A 19,613-nucleotide genomic window follows, 5' to 3' on the forward strand; every position below is an offset into this window, starting at 1 on the left:
GAAAGAGACAGACTGCATGCACTTGGAGGATTAGAAAATGACTGTTTAGCCCTGGCCGGTTTGGCTCAACAATTAGAGCGTTGGCCTGCGGTCCGAAGAGACTCGGGTTCGGTTCCTGCTAAGGGCGTGTACTTCAGTTGCAGTTTGTCCCCGGCCCTGGTTGGGTCATGCAGGTGGTAGCCCCTCGATGTGTCCCTTTCACGTCAATGTTTCTCTCTCTCTCTCCCTCTCTCTCTCTCTCACACTCTATCTGAACAAAAAATGGAAAAATGTCCTGGGGTGAGGATAAAAAAAAAGAGAGAAAGAAAATGACTGTTTAAGGCACACCGGTGCTGGCCAGCAGAGTCACCTCCAAAGGCTGAGCCCTGAGCCCCGGTTCCAACTGCCTTTTACACATGATAAGCTTCCCGGTACTTGGGGGTTTTCTAGTTCTGCTGTAGTTTAAGTGGTTGGTGGATGTAAGGGGATTACAAAAGCCAGGGGCGGGGGTCTTTGTATTGCCTAAGGGGGTTGTCGGCAGAAGGCTTGCCTTCTCACTCACACATCAACTTCTAGTCTCCTCAGCTGTGGCCACGGTGGCAGGAAGGTTCTCAATCCATAAGGAAGGAGCCATTGTAATCTGGACCACCAGCATCAAATGGGGACCCCTTCCTCCCAGGGAGCAATATAACTGGCAGCCATTTCAAGGTTTCTGGATTCCGGTACAGAGCTTGTGCAGGGAAGAGCATAGCAGGCCTGAGACTTGTCCTTAGAAAGGCCTGCTTGCAAGTTTTGCCCTTGGTTATTGTTATAGACTGAATTGTGTTCCCCCTGACCCCAAATGCATATGTTAAAGCCCTAACCCCCCAAAGCAACTATATTTGAAGATTGGGCCTTTAAGGAGGTAATTAAGGTTAAATAAGGTCATAAAAGTGGGGCCCTAATCCAAGAAGACTGATGTCCTTATATGGAGAAGGGCCCAGAGATCTCTCTTTCTCCATGCAGGCACAGAGGAAATGCCATGTGAGGACATAATGAGAAAGCGGCTATTTACAAACCAGAAAGAAAGTCCTCACCGGAAACCAACTCTGGTGGCACCTTCATCTTGGACCTTTAGCCTTTAGTACTGTGAGAAAATACATTTCCGTTGTTTAAGCACCCAGGCTGTGGTACCTTGAATGGCAGCTTGAGCTAATACAGCTGGCATCTGTGAACTCAGATTTTGGGAGGGTTCCCACCACTCTCCAATCAGCGATTCTCAACCTGTGGGTCATGACCCCTTTGGGAGTTGAACGACCTTTTCACAGGGTTCATCTAAGACATAACAGTAGCCCTGGCTGGTTTGGTTCAGCGGTTAGAGCATCCACCTGTGGTCCGGAGAGACCAGGGTTTGGTTCCTGCTAGGGGCATGTACCTTGGTTGCAGTTTGTCCCCGGCCCTGGTTGGGTTGTGTGGGTGGCAACCACTTGATGTGTCCCTTTCATGTCAATGTTTCTCTCTCTCTCTCTCTCCCTCCCACTCTATCTGAACAAAATATGGAAAAATGTCCTCGGGTGAAAATTAAAAAAAAAAAAAAGGGGACTTGCATGGGAAAGGTGTCTCTGACATCTATGCCAGAGTCCCAGGAGGCTATGAGGTGGATGCTGAGGCCCAGGGTAGGGCGGGAGTGGGATTTCTACCAGAGCACAAAGACCTTGTTTCAATCTCAGTGGTATAGGTTAGGGACCAAAGCTTCTCTGAGAGGTGGAAAGGGGAGGCTAAGCTGGGTTTCTTTAAAAAGTTCACGGTTGCAGTTTGTCTCCGGCCCTGGTTGGTCGTGTGAGTGGCATCCATTCGATGTGTCCCTTTCATGTCGATGTTTCTCTCTCTCTTTCTCTCCCTCCCACTCTATCTGAACAAAAAATGGAAAAATGTTTTCAGGTGAGGATAGGAAAAAAAAGACATAACAGTAGCAAAATTACAGTTATGAAGTAGCAACGAAAATAATTTTATGGTTGGGGGTCACCACAACATGAGGAACTGTATTAAAGAGTCGCGGCATTAGGAAGGTCGAGAACCACTGCAAATGATGAGTGGCTCACTGTGCCTAAACTGGTTTATGCTGAACACCTGCTTTCTTTCTGGGGCTCTGGGACTTTGGTACATGCTAGCTAGAGAGTGCCTATGTGGCTGGCCCCTGATAAAAATCTTGGATTCTGCAGCTCAGGTGAGTTTCCCTATAGACAGTGTTTCCGATGTGTTGCCACGGTTCATTGCTGGAGGAATTAAGCATGTCCTGTGTGACTCCCCTGGGAGAGGAGTCATAGAAGCTTGTTCCTGGTTCCCTCCAGACCTCACCAGTGGGCCTTTTCCCTTTGGTGATTGTGCTTTGTGTCCTTTCGCTGTAATAAATCATAGCCATGAGTATGACTACATGGAGTCCTGGAGTCTTCAAAGCAAGTCATCAAAACTGGAGGTGGTCTTGAGGGCCCCTGACCCGGAACCTCTTCTACAGAGTACTATGCCGTTCTCACAGCCTGCCCCATCGCCCCACCCCCATTTGTTGCTTTACTCCTTGTATTGTTGCCAGCAACTTGGGGCAGGATCCTTGCCTTAATCACCATTGTATTCCCAGTGCCTGGCATAGAGTAGGCTCCCAGTAAATGTCTGCTGAGTCCTTTTTCTGGCTTAAAAACCAGAAAATTGTTCTCCAGTGCTTTTGGACGTTAGAAGTCTGAAATCAAAGTGTTGCCTGGCCGGTGTGGCTCAGTGGTTGAGCATCAACCCATGTACCAGAAGGTTGCTGGTTCAACGGGGCCATACTCCTGAAGGCTCTAGAGGCGGATCCTTTCTGGCCTCTTCCAGCTTCAGGTGGTTGCGAGCAGTCTTTGGTGGTCCATAGCTGGCAGATGCGTCGCTCTGATTTCTGCCTCCATAGTCACATGGCATTCTCCCTGTGTGTTTGTGTCTGTTTCTTCTCATAAGTATACTAGTGAATAGATTTAGGACCCACCTTAATCTGTTATGACCTCAATTTATATCTTTTTCTTTTTTATCCTCACCCGAGGACACTTTTCGATATTTCGTTCAGATAGAGTGGGAGGGAGGGAGGGAGGGGGGGAGAGAGAGAGAGAGAGAGAGAGAGAGAGAGAGAGAGACATTGACGTGAAAGGGACACATCGAGTGGTTGCCACCCACACGACCCAACCAGGGCCAGGAACAAACTGCAACCAAGGCACGTGCCCCTAGCAGGAACCGAACCTGGGTCTCTCCAGACCTCAAGCCAACGCTCTAACCACTGAGCAATCGGCCAGGGCTCAATTTAAATCTTAATTACATCTGCAAAGACCTGATTTCTAAATAAAGTCACATTCACAGATACCAGGGGTTAAGACAAATATATCTTTTTTGGGGGGGACATAATTCAAGCCACAACACCCTGTCTCAGCTGTACCAAGATACCTCATTGTTCAATAATGATTATTGACAGTAACTTCTAATTTTCACTGAGCACTTACCATGTTGCAGACACTGTGCTAAGTACTTTTTGTGCATTATCTCAATGTGATTCTCTCTCTACACTATAGACACTATTATTATATTCATGTTACTGATAAGGAAACTGAGGCGCAGAAGGTGAAGCAACTTGCTCGGTATCTCATACAGTTGGTATGGCATATTATAATCTTCACAAATGGTCACAGCAATATTTCTGGACCCTTTGTCTTTCTAGAACCTTGTTGCTCCCCATCAAGAAGTAGAATCTATTTTTTCCATCTAACTTGGGCAAAACCTTGTGACTGCCTCAATAAATAGGATTTGGGGGAAGTGATGCTACAGCACATCCAAAACTAGGTCATGAAAGGTGATACAACTTCTACCTGCCTCTCTCTTTGAGGATGCTTGGCCTTGGGATCCAGCTACCATACTGTGAGGAAGCCCAAACCAACTGCATGGAGGGCCAGGAGTTCAGGAGTGCCTTAGCGAGTGATTCTAGCTCCAGCTCTTAAAGGATGGTGTTTGGGGCTGTGGTCTCACCTGAAGGCTCTTTGGGCAGGAGGATCTGCTTCCAAGTTTAGTCACATGGATGTTGGCAGGAAGCCTCAGTTCCTCACCACATGGGCTCCTCCATAGGGCTGCTTGATAGGTCCTCACAACATGACATTTGGCTTCCCCCGGAGCAGGTGATGAGAGAGAGAGAGACAAACAGAGAGAGAGAGAGACAGAGAGACAGAGAGACAGAGAGAGAGAAGGCAGCTTCGTTGCCTTTTAAGTTACATGTTATGTCCCCAACTTATTCTGTTTGTTAGAAGTGAGTCACTAAGTCTAGCCCACTCTCAAGGGGAGGGGAATTAATCACCATCTCTTGAATGGAAGGATACCAAAGAATTCATGGACATATTTTAAACCCAGCACATTAATATATTAATGTTCTTTAATAACTTCCTAATAAAAGATGATATGGAATCTAGTATACCTTGTACTAAGCCACAAGCAAGCAATTAGGACCCCTGCTCTGGGTTCTGAGCCAAGGGGGCCCCATGCTTCGGCTTGCCTTCCTTAAAGTGGTCTAAACCCCCCTCTAGCGGCTGGGACTGGCTGGGGCCAGAAATACCATTTGAGGGAGTTACTCTGAGTCTGGACCCCGACCCAAGTGGACCCTGATCCCCATTTTTCCTTTCTGGAGGTGTTTTCTCTTACCTTCTACCCTATGTTTGGGGTCAGACAGTTCCCCTGATGAACCCTGGTACTTACACCTATGGGGCTGTCCCAGGGCTCCGTGGCCAGCTCCAAGGGTTACAACCTAGTAAATGGATCACTTCTGTATGGCTTTCTTTCACAAGATCTCATGAGACTGGGCCACTAGTATGGTGGTGACATGTTGGTTTTGAGCAACTCTCATTCGTGTCGTTTTCAGACCATGTTCAAAGCCCTGGGTCTGAACAATCCACTGCCAACTTTTGGGCTTGAGGTGCATGCATAGGCCCATGTATCAGCTCACGTATCTGTATTCCAACTGTGGGGCCACCTCCAGTCTAGAGCACCCAGTTGCAGCAGAGATGGTGGCAGGCAGCTTTGTGTCTCCCCTTGCCACTGGCACCCAGGGCAAGTCATTCCCTCCACAGGATCTACACCAGGTATCAGGCAGTCTCTGATCCATGTCTATCTCCTCTAAGGACTTTTGAGACTATTGCTCCACAACTCTAATGGGGTCTCTTGGCTCGTCAGTGTAGGGGTATCACACTCCCCACGTAAGTCTCAAGCCATGCCGGATGAGGAATGGACGTTCTTTATACAAATGGGACTTCTCATTCTGCCAAGGGCCCCTGGCTTTCCTCCCCACTGGTGGTGGTGTGTGGAAAGTAAGGGTGCAGTCAAGCTCCCAGTTCGAAGAATGCAGTGATTATCGTTTAAAGAGTTCAAGAGAAGACCCAGTTAGAAGATGTATTTTTCTACATCTGTGCTATAAAATTCTTGCTTACTCTGCATAAGGTTTGCTTTTGTGGTCTTTATCAACAAAGCACTGTAACAATTTCTGGAGGAAGTCATTGGAAGCCAGTATTTGTGGGCAGCCCAATGGATGGTGCAGTGAGTGTCACAAGTAAGATGTAACCAGCATTAAATAAATGGTATTAGGGACATACAGAGGCAAGAAGGTCTAATATTTTCCCAGTAAAACAGGTTCTAAAGAGCCATAGCCTTGTGAGTAACAAATGTGTTGCTGCTCTCTTGTGGTGGGAGATGAAATTAGCCAGGAATAAAGAGCAGAGCCTGGACATTACCAGGACACCTCAGGTGCATTAATTGAACAATAAGCAAGGAGGTACTTCTTCTCTGCACTTTGTTATAAATCTTCATCAATAAATCACACTAGTTCACATAGATCCACGATTTTGTAATACATTGTTTTATTCAAATTGCTTATATAGACACAGGTCCTGCAAAAATAAATTTTGTCTAGGGACCCACACATCTTAGGGGCAGTGTGGTAGGCAGCCTCCAAGATGGTCCCCCATGACCCCCTGTCTCTTAGTGTTCATATACTTGTGTAATCCTCTGCCTTTGAGTGTGGCTTGGATTTACTGACTCACTTCTAACAAACAGAATATGTTAGCAATGATGGGATATCATATCTGAGGTTAGATTGTAAAAAGATTGCAACTTCCATCATAGGTGTACTCTCTCTCACTTGTTCTCTCTCTCATTCGGAGCCCAGCCAATGTGTAAAGAAGTAAAGAAGTCCGATCTATACTGTTGGAAAAGCCACATGGAAAAGAGAGACCCTGCATTCTTACACACCAATAATAAACTCACAGAAAGAGAAACTAAAAAAGAAAAAAATCCCATTTACCATTGTGGCAAAAAAAAATTAAGATACTTAGGAATAAACTTAACCAAAGAAGTAAAGGACCTATTTGCAGAAAACTACAGGACATTGAAAAAAAAGAAACAGAGAAAGATATAAAAAAGTGGAAGCACATACCTTGTTCATGAATTGAAAGCATTAACATCATTAAAATGTCCATACTACCCAAAGCAATCTATAGATTCAATGCAATCCCATCAAAATACCAATGACATATTTTACAGAACTAGAACAAATACTTCAAAAGTTCATATGGAACCAAAAAAGACTCCAAATAGCCACAGCAATCTTGAAAAAGAAGAACAAAGTTGGAGGGATCACATTACCAGATTTCAGGTTATACTACAAAGCCACTGTAATCAAAACAGCCTGGTACTGGCGCAAGAACAGGCAGATAGATCAATGGAACAGAACAGAGAACCCGGAAATTGACCCAAGACATTATGTTCAATTAATATTTGACAAAGGTGGCAAGAGCATACAGTGGAGTCAAGACAGCCTCTTCAATAAATAGTGTTGGGAAAATTGGACAGCTACATGCAAAAAAATGAAACTAGACCATCAACTTACACCATACACAAGAATAAACTCAAAATGGATAAAAGACTTAAATGTGACTCACAAATCCATAAAAATTCTAGAAAAAATGTAGGCAACAAAATTTCAGACATCATATGCAGCAGAATTTTCACTGATACAATGCCTAAGGCAAGAGAAACAAAGGAAAAAATGAACACATGGGATTACATCAAATTAAAAAGCTTCTGCACAGCAAAAGAAACAACCATCAAAATGGAAAGGGTACCCACTGTATGGGAGAGTATAATTGCCAATGATATATCAGATAAGGGGTTAATTTCCAATATATATAGAGTGCTCATACAACTTAACAAATGCAAGACAAAGAACCCAATTAAAAAATGGGCAGTGGAACTAAATAGACACCTCTCCAAACAGGACATACAAATGGCCAAGAGACATGTAAAAAAATGTTCAATGTCACTAATCATCAGAGAGATGCAAATTAAAACAGCAATGAGGGCGCTGGCCGGCTTGGCTCAATGGTTAGAGCATTGGCCTGCGGTCCAGAGAGACCCGGGTTCTGTTCCCGCTAAAGGCACATACCTCGGTTGCAGTTTGTCCCCGGCCCTGGTTGGGTCGTGCGGGTGGCAACCACTCGATGTGTCCCTTTCATGTCAATGTTTCTCTCTCTCTCTCCCCTTCCCACTCTATCTGAACAAAATATGGAATAATGTCCTCGGTGAGGATAAAAAAAAAAATAGCAATGAGGTATCACCTCACACCTGCCAGAATGGCTGCCATCAACAAATCATCAAACAAGTGCTGGTGAGGGTGTGGAGAAAAGGGAACTTAGAACACTGCTGGTGGGAATGCAGACTGGTGCAGCCACTATGAAAAACAATATGGTGTTAAGTTACCTCAAAAACTTAAAAATGGAACTGCCATTTGACCCAGTGATCCCACTTCTAGGAATATACCCTAAGAAGCCTGAAACACCCATCAGAAAGAATATATGTACCCCCATGTTCATAGCAGCACTATTTACAATAGCTAAGATCTGGAAACAGCCCAAATGTCCATCAGTAGACAAATGGATAAAAAAGCAGTGGTACATATACACAACAGAGTACTATGCAGCAGTAAGAAAGAAAGATCTCTTATCCTTTGAGACGACATGGAGGGATCTGGAAAGTATTATCCTAAGCGAAACAAGCCAAACAGAGACAGACAAGTATCATATGATCTCATTTATTTGTGGAATGTAATGAACATAACAGTCTGAGGAATGGGGTAGTCCCAGAGACGTGGAAGTGGGGTACAGACTGACAATCCCCAGAAGAGGGGGTGGTGGGGGAGAGATAAACCACAGAACTTATGTGCATGTATGCATGAACAATGGACATGGACAACAAAGCTGAGGACAGGGTGGGGAGGGGGGGGAGGGGGGAATCAGTGGGGGGAAAAGGAGAAACATCTGTAACAAAAATAAATACATTAATTAAAAATAAATAAATAAATAAAAAGAAAACTCAACGGAAATGTTTATAAGAGTTTTGGTCAGTGTTTCCTCTGAGTTTCGACATTTTTATGAATGCCCAGGCCTGTTTGACTCAACAGTTGGAGCATTGGGCCACAGACCAAAGGGTCTCAGGTTTGATTCCCAGTCACGGGCGCATACCTGGGTTGCAGGTTCAATCCCGGCCCCAGTCAGGGTCATGCAGGAGGCAACCGATCAACGTGTCTCTCTTACATCCATGTTGATGTTTTTCTTTCTCTCTTTCCCTCCCTCCCTCCCTCCTCCTCTATCTAAAAATCGATGGAAAGCCCTGGCCGGTTTGGCTCAGCGGTTAGAGCGTCGGCCTGCGGTCCTGAGAGACCCGGGTTCGGTTCCCGCTAAGGGCACGTACCTCGGTTGCACTTTGTCCCCGGCCCTGGTCGGTCGTGCGGGTGGCAGCCACTAGATGTGTTCCTTTCACATCGATGTTTCTCTCTCTCTCTGTTCCTCTCTCTCCCTCCCACTCTACCTGAACACAAAATGGAAAAATGTCCTCGGGTGAGGATAAAAATAAAAAATAAAAAATAAAAATCGATGGAAAAATATCCTCAGGTGAGGATTAACAAAAAATGAAATGCAAGGGCACAAATCTTCAGGGGCTTCCCATAAAGCATGAACTTTCTTTTTTTTGTTTGTTTGTTTGTTTTTTTTATCCTCACCCGAGGACATTTTTCCATTTTTTGTTCAGGTAGAGTGGGAGGGAGAGAGAGGAACAGAGAGAGAGAGAGAAACATCGATGTGAAGGGACACATCGAGTGGCTGCCACCCGCACGACCGACCAGGGCCGGGGACAAACTGCAACCGAGGTACATGCCCTTAGCGGGAACCGAACCCGGGTCTCTCAGGACCACAGGCCGACGCTCTAACCGCTGAACCAAACCGGCCAGGGCTAAAGCATGAACTTTCTAAAATATTTATGTTAATATTTTTAAATTTTTATTTTTATTTATTTATTTTTGTTAATCCTCACCCTATGATATTTTCCCATTGATTTTTAGATAGAGTAGAAGGGAGGGAGAGAAAGAGGGAAACATTGATGTGAGATGGACACATTGATTGGTTGCCTCCCACAGGACCCTGACAGGGGCCGAGGATTGAACCTAAAACCCAGGTATGTGCCCTTGACTGGGAATTGAACCCGAGACCCTTGGGTCCGAGGGCCAGCGTTCTAACCGCTGAGCCAAACTGGTCAGGGCTATGTTAATAACATTTTAAAAATATGTTTTTATTGATTTTTTTAGAGACAGAGGAAGGAAGAGAGAGATAGAAACATCGGTGTGAGAGAGAAACATCCAATGGCTACCTCCTGCATACCCCCACCGGGGATCGAGCCCGCAACCTGGGCATGTGCCCTAACTGGGAATTAAACCAGAACCTCTCAGTCCATGGGGTGACGCTCGATCCACTGAGCCGCACCAGCTGGGCTATGTTAATATTTTAACCATTCAAATTTAACCTAGAAAAGGCTGAGGATCTCCCCTTACCTGCCAGATCTTCCCATGCAACTCGTTAGTAACACATCAGATAAGCTGAATTATTGCTAGCATCTTCTTTGGAGGGTGAAAGAAGAGATCTATGAATTTCCAGGGGTACTGTGTGTGAAAGCTCAAAGACAGTTTTAAATGCAAAAGAGATCCTGAAAATTGAATTTTATTTTGTTTTTGTTTTTTTCAATATTTAAGTTCGATTTGGGGAAGGCAAAAATAAAAAATGTCAAAGGAGATTTGTAAATTTGATGAAGGTAGGATCACAGGTGCCTGAGAAACAATATTGGTTACCTATTTCATCAAAGTGACAATAAAACATAAAAAGAAACATAGAGCGGCCTGGCCGGAATGGCTCAGTGGTTGAATGTCGACCCATGCACCAAGAAGTCACAGGTTCGATTCCCGGTCAGGGCACATGCCCAGGTTATGGGCCAAATCCCGGGGGAGGGCATGCAGGAGGCGGCCAATCAATGTTTCTATCTCTCTCTCCCTCTCCCTTTCTCTCTCTCTAAAATCAATAAAGAAAAAAAAAAGTTTAATAAATTAAAAAAAAGAAAGAAACATAGAGCTCCAGTTTGGCTCAGCAGTTAGATTGTTGACCTGAGGACCAAAGGGTCATGGGTTCTATCCCCCGCCCCAGCTGGTGTCGTGTGGGAGGCAACCAATGGATGTATTTATCTCATATCAATGTTTCTCTCTCTATCCCTCCCTCCCACTCTATCTGAAAAAAAAGCCAGTGGAAAAATATCCTCGGGTGAGGATTTAAAAAAAAAAACTTAAGTGAAAACCCTGGCCAGTGTGGCTCAGTTGGTTGGGCATCATCCTGTGCACCAAAAGGTTGTTGGTTCGATTCCCTGGTCAGGGCACGTGCCCAGACTGTGGGCTCGAAGGAGGCAGCCAATTGATGTTTCTCTCCCTCTTCCTTCCTCTCTCTAAAAATCCATTTACGCCCGGCCGGTGTGGCTCAGTGGTTGAGCATCGACCCATGCACCAAGAGGTCACCAGTTCGATTCCTGGTCAGGGCACATGCCCAGGTTGTGGGCCTGATCCCCAGTGAGGAGCATGCAGGGGGCGGCCAATCGATGTTCTCTCTCATCGGTGTTTCAATCTCTCTCTCCCTCTTCCTTCTTCTCTCTCTGTAAAATCAATAAAGAAAAAAAAATGTTTAATACATGAAAATAAAAATCCATTTAAAATCTTTTTTAAAAGAACTTAAGTGAGAAAATTTATTTATTTATTTTTCTTCAGAAATTAATAACATAATAAAGTTCATATAAAGCACAGAAAATTATTCTGGGAAAACAATCTTTGCTGTCTAGGCAGATTATATAGAAAGCAAAAAATAACCATTCATGTTGTGGGCAAATGCAATAAACGCTAAACCAAGAGATGAGCACACAAGTCCATTAAAATTGACCAAACTATGATATGAACACAGCTTCTTCCAAGACTCAGGAGGTATTAGCTGGCTCTGTAGTTCTGTTGGTTAGAGCGTTCTGATACACCAAGGTTGTGGGTTCAATTCCCAGTCAGAGCATGTAGAAGAATCAACCAATGAATGCATAAATAAGTGAAACAACAAAATCGATCTCTCTCTCTCTTTCTTAAAAAAAATCAATAATTAAAAAAGAAAGACTCAGGTATTAGAAACCAAGGCAAATAAAATTCACTTTCCAAATTTTGTCCTTCATTATTCGTCTTTCACATTCTGGAATGCACTGGCACCTAACTTGAGGATAGATGTCAGGAGGCCTGCAAGGTCAGAACGAATTAGATAATAATACTAGGATACTAGTTATGTTACACATACAATGCAGCCCTGGCTGCTTTGGCTCAGCGGTTAGAGCGTTGGCCTGTGGTCTGGAGAGACCCAGGTTCGGTTCCCACTAAGGGCACGTACTGGGTTGCAGTTTGTGTACTCGGTTGCAGTTTGTCCCCGGCTCTGGCTGGGTCGTGTGGGTGGCAACCAATCGATGTGTCCCTTTTACGTCGATCTCTCTCTCTCTCTCTTTCCCACTCTATCTGAACAAAATATCAAAAAATGTCCTCGGGTGAAGATAAAAACAAAACAAAAAAACAATGCACTCATCATTGCTATCATCAAATGAATCAATAAATATTTAAAATTTTCTTAGTTTTAATTTCTAACCCAGCAAATATCAAAAGCTATCATTCACATAAATGAAAGTTCTTTGGGGTCTTTAGTAGCTCCTAAGACTATAAAAAGGGGGAAGGAAACCAAAACGTTTGTGAATCACTGCTTTTACTTTGTTTCCTTATAAAACAAAAGTATATGCACAGTTGTATTTTTGTGTCACTAATGCCCCTTAGTGTAGTTGCGACCACTTACATTAATTGTAACTTTTTTTTTAGAATTTTATTTTTTACTACGTTCAACCAACTGAGCCACACCAGCCTGGCTAATTATAACTCTTTGCTAAAGTAAAAAGTTTCACCGAGAAAACAGGGGTGGATAATTGTGACCTGCCTGTCTTTGACACCTCAAAGTGGCAAAAGTGAACATGTTCATTGACAGACCCAAAGATAAGAGTCTCTCTGAAGCATATAAAAATAAGAAACAAAAATATATTCACTTAAAAATTATGCTTAGCTGTGGCCAGTGTGGCTCAGTTGGTTGAGCAGCATCCTTGCACCAAAAGGTCCCCAGTTTGATTCCCTGTCAGAGCACATGCCCAGGTTTCGGGTTTGTACCTAATTGAGGCATGTATGGGAGGCAACCTATCAATGTTTCTCTCTCCCTCTCCCTTCCTCTCTCTCTAAAACCAATAAAAACATATATATTGTTAATCCTCACCCGAGGATACTTTTTCCATTGATTCTTAGCAAGAGTGGAAGGGAAGGAGGGAAGGAGGGAGGGGAAGAAAGAGAAAGAAACATCAAAGTGTGAGAGACACATTGATAGGTTGCCTCCCGCATGCACCCCAAATGAGGCTGGGATTCAAACCTGCAACCCAGGTATGTGCCCTTGACCGGGAATCAAACCCGAGACCTTTGGTCTGTAGGCCAACACTTTAACCACTGAGCCAAACAGGCCAGGACAATAAAAACATTTTTTTTACCTTTATTGATTTTAGAGAGAGAGGAAGTGAGAGGGAGAGAGAGATAGAAACATCAATGGGAGAGAACATTGACTGGCTGCCTCTTGCATGCCCCCCACTGGGGATCAGGCCCTCAACCCGGGCATGTGTCCTGATCGGGAATCAAACCAGTGACCTCTTGGTGCATGGGTCGATGCTCAACCACTGAGCCACACTGGCCAGATGATAAAAACATATTTTTAAAAAAGTTTTTAAAAGTTATTCTTTGTAATCAGTATTTCTGTTTTCTACCTGACATAGAAATGAATATCCATTAATTAACTCAACCTCACATCAGTCCAAGTTTTCAGTTACTTAAAGATCTTGGAAATTATCTTCAAGTGGACATACTACAAAACACAACTGCTGTTGAAATAAATTTATCAGAACAATGATTTATTTGAGTCAAACACAAATACATATTTTTCATAATATTAAACATTATATTGGAGTAATAGCTGTTTATTTGATTAGTAAACCTGCATAAATTTAGGAAGAAACAAACCCAGGTACTGTTGAATAAAATGCACACTTATGCCCAGCTGGTGTGGCTCAGTGGTTGAGCACCAAGAGGTCACTGGTTTGATTCCCAGTCAGGGCACATGCCCAGGTTGCAGGCTCCATCCCTGGTAGGAGGCAGCCAATTGATGTTGATGCTTCTCTCTCTCATCGATGTTTCTCTCTCTCTCTCTCTCTTCCTTTGTCTCTTTCTAAAAATCAATAAAAAACATTTTTTTAAAAATGCACACTTAGCCTGGCCAGTGTAGCTCAGTGGTTGAGCCTCGATTCATGCACCAAGAGGTTGCTGGTTCGATTCCAGTCAGGGCACATGCCCAGGTTGTGGGTCCTATCCCCATTGGGGGGCATGCCGGAGGCGGGCAGTCAATCGATGTTCTCTCTCATTCATGTTTCTATCTCTCTCCCTCTCCCCTCCTCTCTCAAACAATAAAGAAAAAAAATGCACACTTAACATTCATAATCAGAGAAAACAATTGTTTTTATTAAACCAAAGTTACTAAACTGGTTTCATTTGCCAAAGATTTACCTTAATTATGTGAAACTGGATTCTTTAAGTCTCTAAGTTAGTTTCTGAAAGAAGAATGTTTTCAAGTCTACCACACTTAAACTATTAGAAGTTCAATTTCCTCATTTTTCTTGGACTTTTAGAAATATTTGATTTGTATAAGTGCCTATTTCTCTCTATATGCCAACAAGAACAGAGCTCCTTTAATTTAAGAGACTTCACAAAATAATTTGTTGATGCTTTCCAGAGATAGCAAAATGTTACACACTCACACGTCATACTGAATGACAGACACACAGACACTGAGTACTTAAAACTTCAATTCTACATTGTTAGCCCCAGGGCAAGACCTACAAAAGGTGCAGACTAACAGACCAAATGCCATTGTCTCTAGCCCATCCATTCACGCATTTAGATCTCACCAAATAGTCAGATCATAAACTAAAACCCCAATCATTGCTGCCATTGATGAACAATAACTTGGTACGAACAAATAAAAAAAATGAACATTTAACCCCCCTGGCAATGGGCAAGGAGACACCTGACTTGTGTTTCTCTTCTATCAGACGGGCAAAGTAGACGTACAGCCCTTAGTTCATCCTAGTTCAATGCCTGTGTTGGCGGCCAGAGCCCTTTCATGCCCGAGGCACATAAAATTATAATTCCTGAGTCTTGGAGAGAAAAAGATCAGAAATAATGGTCTCGTAAGTAGATTATTAACTGAGGCTTGGCAGGGGTGGGGGGAATGTGGTTTTAAAATGTCTTGTGGGGCCCTGACCAGTTTGGGTCAGCAGTTACAGTGTCGGTCTGCGGTCCGAGAGACCTGGGTTCGGTTCCCGCTAATGGCATGTACCTTGGTTGCAGTTTGTCCCCAGCCCTGCTTGGGTCTTGCGGGTGGCAGCCATTTGATGTGTCCCTTTCACATTGATGTTTCTCTCTCTCTCTTCCTCTCTCTCCCTCCCACTTTATCTGAACAAAAAAATAAATACATAAAATGTTTTGTGGGGATGTTGTGATTACTCTGGTAACTTCTAGAGTCTAGAATCTAGACAATGGTAATGTAAGTACTAAGTGGTTCTAGTACAACTCCATTCTAGGGCCCTTATGTCTAGAACATGTTTTTTAGTTTTTTTTTTTTATCCTCACTCAAGGATATTTTTCTATTTATCTTCAGGTAGAGAGAGAGGGAGAGAAAGGGAGAGAGAGAGAAACATCAACGTGAGAGGGACACATCGACTGCTTGCCTCCCGCACTACCCCAACCAGGGCCAGGGACAAACTGCAACTGAGGTATGTGCCCTTGGCTGGAATCGAACCTGAGACTCATTAGTCCTTGGGCCGATGCTCTATCGCTGAATCAAACCGGCCAGGGCTAGAACATGCTTTTTTAAGAGTGAACATGTTGTCCGCGGCTGGTGTGACTCAGTGATTGGGTGTCGACTCATGCACCAAGAGGTCACCGGTTAACCGGTGATGGTCAGGGCACATGCCCAGGTTGTGGGCCTGATCCGCAGTGCGGGGCATATAGGAAGTGACCAATCGATGTTCTCTCTCATTGATATTTCTATCTCTCTCTCCCTCTCCCTTCCTCTCTCTCTAAAATCAATAAAGAAAAAAATAATAAAAAAAAGAGTGAACATGTCACCTAACAGTTTTTGTGGCAGTTGTGCAATAGGACATGGATATATGTCATTCCGCACATAAAACTGAATGCTATGAGATTGAGTATAAATGGGGCACAATTGGCTTTCAGAAAATTGGGGGGGGGGTCTAGTATGGTGAGCCATATTGAAATTATCTCAGAGGGCAGTTATTGTTGAGTCATAATTCTCAGGAGCCAGAATGTGTTCAAATCCGGAGTCTCTCCCATTTAACTGTCAGTGTGGTCTTAGATGCACTTAACCTGCCTCTGTTTCTCACCTGAAAAGTTAGTTTTAATGATGGTGCATATCTGAGTTGTTGGGAAAAAAAAAAACATGAGAAGCACTTAAAAAGGGGCCTGGGCCCTGGCCAGTTTGGCTCAGCGGTTAGAGTGTTGGCCTGTGATCCAGAGAGACTGGGGTTTGCTTCCCGCTAAGGACGCATGCCGTGGTTGCAGTTTGTCCCCGGCCCTGGTTGGTCATGCGGGTGGCAGCCACTCGATGTATCCCTTTCACGTCGATGTTTCTCTCTCTCTTCCTCCCACTCTATCTGAACAAAAAATGGAAAAAAATGGAAAAATCCTCAGGTGAGGATAAAAAAAAGGGGGGGGGGGGCGGGCTGGCACAGTTGTAGCTAATATATGAGAAACAAACAAGCAAACAAAACAAACATTTAACACCCAGCTGGACAGACAGTGTGGCCTGGCCTCAGCTGTCTATTTTCCCTTACTTGATCCATGTGAGGAGTAGGGTAATAGGCAGTAAAGATTTCTTTTTCTTGCACTTTGGTTATTGCTGCTGAAATAATCCTTCTAAAACTCCACAATTATCTCTTTGCACTCTTGCTCAAGAACCTGCTGTGGCTCCCTCCCTCCAGCTGATTATTTCCTCCGCTTCCATGCCAGCCTGACTTCTGTCTGAATATGCACTGAGGCCACGGTGCTTACTGTGTGTCAAACAATCAAGCAAGGCCAGGGGTGACCTCTGCTCTGAGTCTACATCACTAGATGGATTTTAGGGATCAATGGGAACGTTGGTTTTCCGAGGGCAGAGGTTTTGCCTGTTTTGTTCACTATTGCATACTGACACTGCCTGACACACTGTAGAGACTCAGTCAATATATGTCAGAAGAATAAATGAAAATGACTCCCAAACTCTCCACTGAGTCTGGAGGAAATTGAGGCACAGAGTGGTGAGGTGACTGGCTCAGGACCATGGGTTGAGTAATGAAGGAACCAGGATTTTACCTGGGTCCCCACTTACTTACCAGGTGGCAGATCTATTTCTTTTCACAATCCCTTCCCTCACACCTTTCCTGGCACCACCCAGGCCCATTTCAAGGAAGCACTTGCTGGGCAGCTGTCAGCTTCACAGGGTGGGCCCCAGCTTTGAAGAGCTACCTCCCCTGAGGTTCCGCCCAGCCTGGGCCAGCCCACATCATGACAAGCTGGGCATTTCCTCCCAACAGGGCTGTGCTTGTTCCAGAGCTGACCACTGTGCCGCCAGGGCTTCATGGGGCCTGCATTGCGGTTCAACTGTCCCACACTTAGAGTAACACAGACTGGGTTGAGGGCCCCCATGTAGAATTGACACCATAAGGGTATTAATGGTAAAATAATTAACAGAAGCTCAGGTTCAAGGTCAGGAGGTTGGAATGGAGCAAAAGGGTACTGATCACAATGAACAGAATCCCAAAATCCGAGATCCGATCACAAGACAATAGTTGGTAGAAGGTCATACAGAGGCCCTGGTTTGAGAATTGACCAGTGGTACACTGATGTGGTAATAATTAACTAAGGCTCAGCTTCAAGCTCAGACCAGAGAGGCTCTTGATGAAGTAGTTGAACACACAGATTGCAAGTCAGACAAAGAACATGGAACAGTTAATGGAGGCCTGGATTTGAGGCAAGATTAGAATGGCATTGATGGAAGAATGGTTAAAAGTTCCAGATCTGGCCCTGGCTGGTTTGGCTCAGCTGTTAGAGCATCGGCCTGCGGTCCAGAGAGACCTGGGTTTGGTTCCCACTAAGGATGCGTACCTGGTTGCAGTTTGTCCCCGGACCTGGTAGGTCATGCGGGTGGCAGCTATTTGATGTGTCTCTTTCAGGTCGATGTCTCTGTCTCTCTGTCTCTCTCTCTGTCTCTCTCTCTGTCTCTCTTCCTCACTCCCTCCTACTCTATCTGAACAAAAAATAGAAAAAATGTCCTCAGGTGAGGATTAAAAAAAAAAAGTTTCCAAATCTGATATTAAACCAGAGGCCCAGTAATGATGGACAAATTAACAGAGGCCCAAATTTGACCAATAAGATTAGTTTTTACTATATACTCATTATTTATTTCCCCTTAGGTTGTAAATCAACAAAAGCTATCATGAAAATTATTTTTTAAATTTATTTATACTTTTTTTTTAATCCTCACCTGAGGATATTTTTCTATTTACTTTCAGATAGAGTGGGAGGGTGTGGGAGGGTGAGAGAGAGAGAGAGAGCGCGAGAGAGAGCGAGAGCGAGAGAGAGCGAGAACGAGGGAAACAGCAATGTGAGAGAGACACATTGATTGGTTGCCTCCTGCATGAGCCCAACCAGGGCTGGGGACCAAAACTGCAACGGAGATACGTGCCCTTGACTGGAATCGAACCCGTGACTCTTTGGTCTGCGGGTCGACACTCAAACTGCTGAGCCAAACCGGCCAGGGCTAAAGTTGATTTTTAGAGAGGAGAGGGAGAGAGAAAAACATCATTGATTGAACCAGCAAACTTTTGGTGCACGGGATGATGCCCACCCAACTGAGACACACCGGCCAGGGCTGAAGATGATTTTAAAGCAGGATATCAACTCTGCCTCCTCAGAATTTTACAATGAGGAAACCCCAAACTCATCTATAACAACATCCATAATCAGCCATCTTGAATCCAGACTCAATAAAGAACATGAAGAGTGTGAAGAAAAGAAAGTGTTAGAGAAAAATGAGCTTCTCCCAAATGATCTTGCCCATCCACTGACTTTTGTTGGAACTGAACTTTTTTTTTTTTTTTTTTGGTGTTGCATGCTGTGCAGAAGAGTTAACAGAGTAGGCCTGAATTGATGTCTTTGGAAAGGTCTGCTTCAAGGTTGGCCCTTGGCTGGCATTTGGAAACTTCAGAACAGTTCTGACAACCCTCCAACTGTTCATACAAGCACCGTGGTTGATGCTGAACACCTGCTTCCCCTCTGGGAGTCTGGAAGTTGTACATGTGCCAGAAAGGGACTGCCTAGGTGACCAGCCACCAGTAGAAACACTGCATGGAGTCTCTAAGGAGCTGCCCTGGTTGCCACCATTTCGCGTTATGTTGTCACAACGCAGGACTGGGGGAATAAGTGTGTCCTATGCGTCTCCGCTGGGAACTTGTGCTTGGTCTCCCCTGGACTTCACCCCATGGGCCTTTCCCCCTTGCTGACTGATCTCTATATCTTTTGCTGGAAGAAGTCATCACTGTGTCTATATTGAGACAGTCCTCCTAGCAAATCATTAAGTCTGAGTGGTCTTGAGGACCTCCCACACACATACAGCCATGATCTTGACCATGAACAGTCCAGCTCTCTGATGTCCCCATCTCATCACCATTTACCTTAAGTCTCTCAGATGAAAGTACAGTAAGTTCTCACTTAATGTCATCAATAGGTTCTGCACTTTAAGTGAAACGACATATAACAAAACCAATTTTACCATGGGCTGATTGATATAAACAAGAGTTAAATTCCTATGGCATCTCATCAACGTTATAACAAAATGACATTGAACAAAATATTAATCAAGGACCTGCTGTAGCAGGTAGAAACACGTTTGCAAGTAGCTGCAAGGTCAAGTAACAGTGGCTTGAACAGACAGGTTATTTTCCTCCCTCAACAAGACTGTTGGTGTTGGTTCAGCAGCTCAACAATGTGGGGCCAGGTTGGAGTCTCTGTGACTCTGTGCACTGACCCC

This window comes from Molossus molossus, unplaced genomic scaffold, assembly GCF_014108415.1.
Source record: "Molossus molossus isolate mMolMol1 unplaced genomic scaffold, mMolMol1.p scaffold_m16_p_2, whole genome shotgun sequence".
Classification (NCBI taxonomy): Eukaryota; Metazoa; Chordata; class Mammalia; order Chiroptera; family Molossidae; genus Molossus; species Molossus molossus.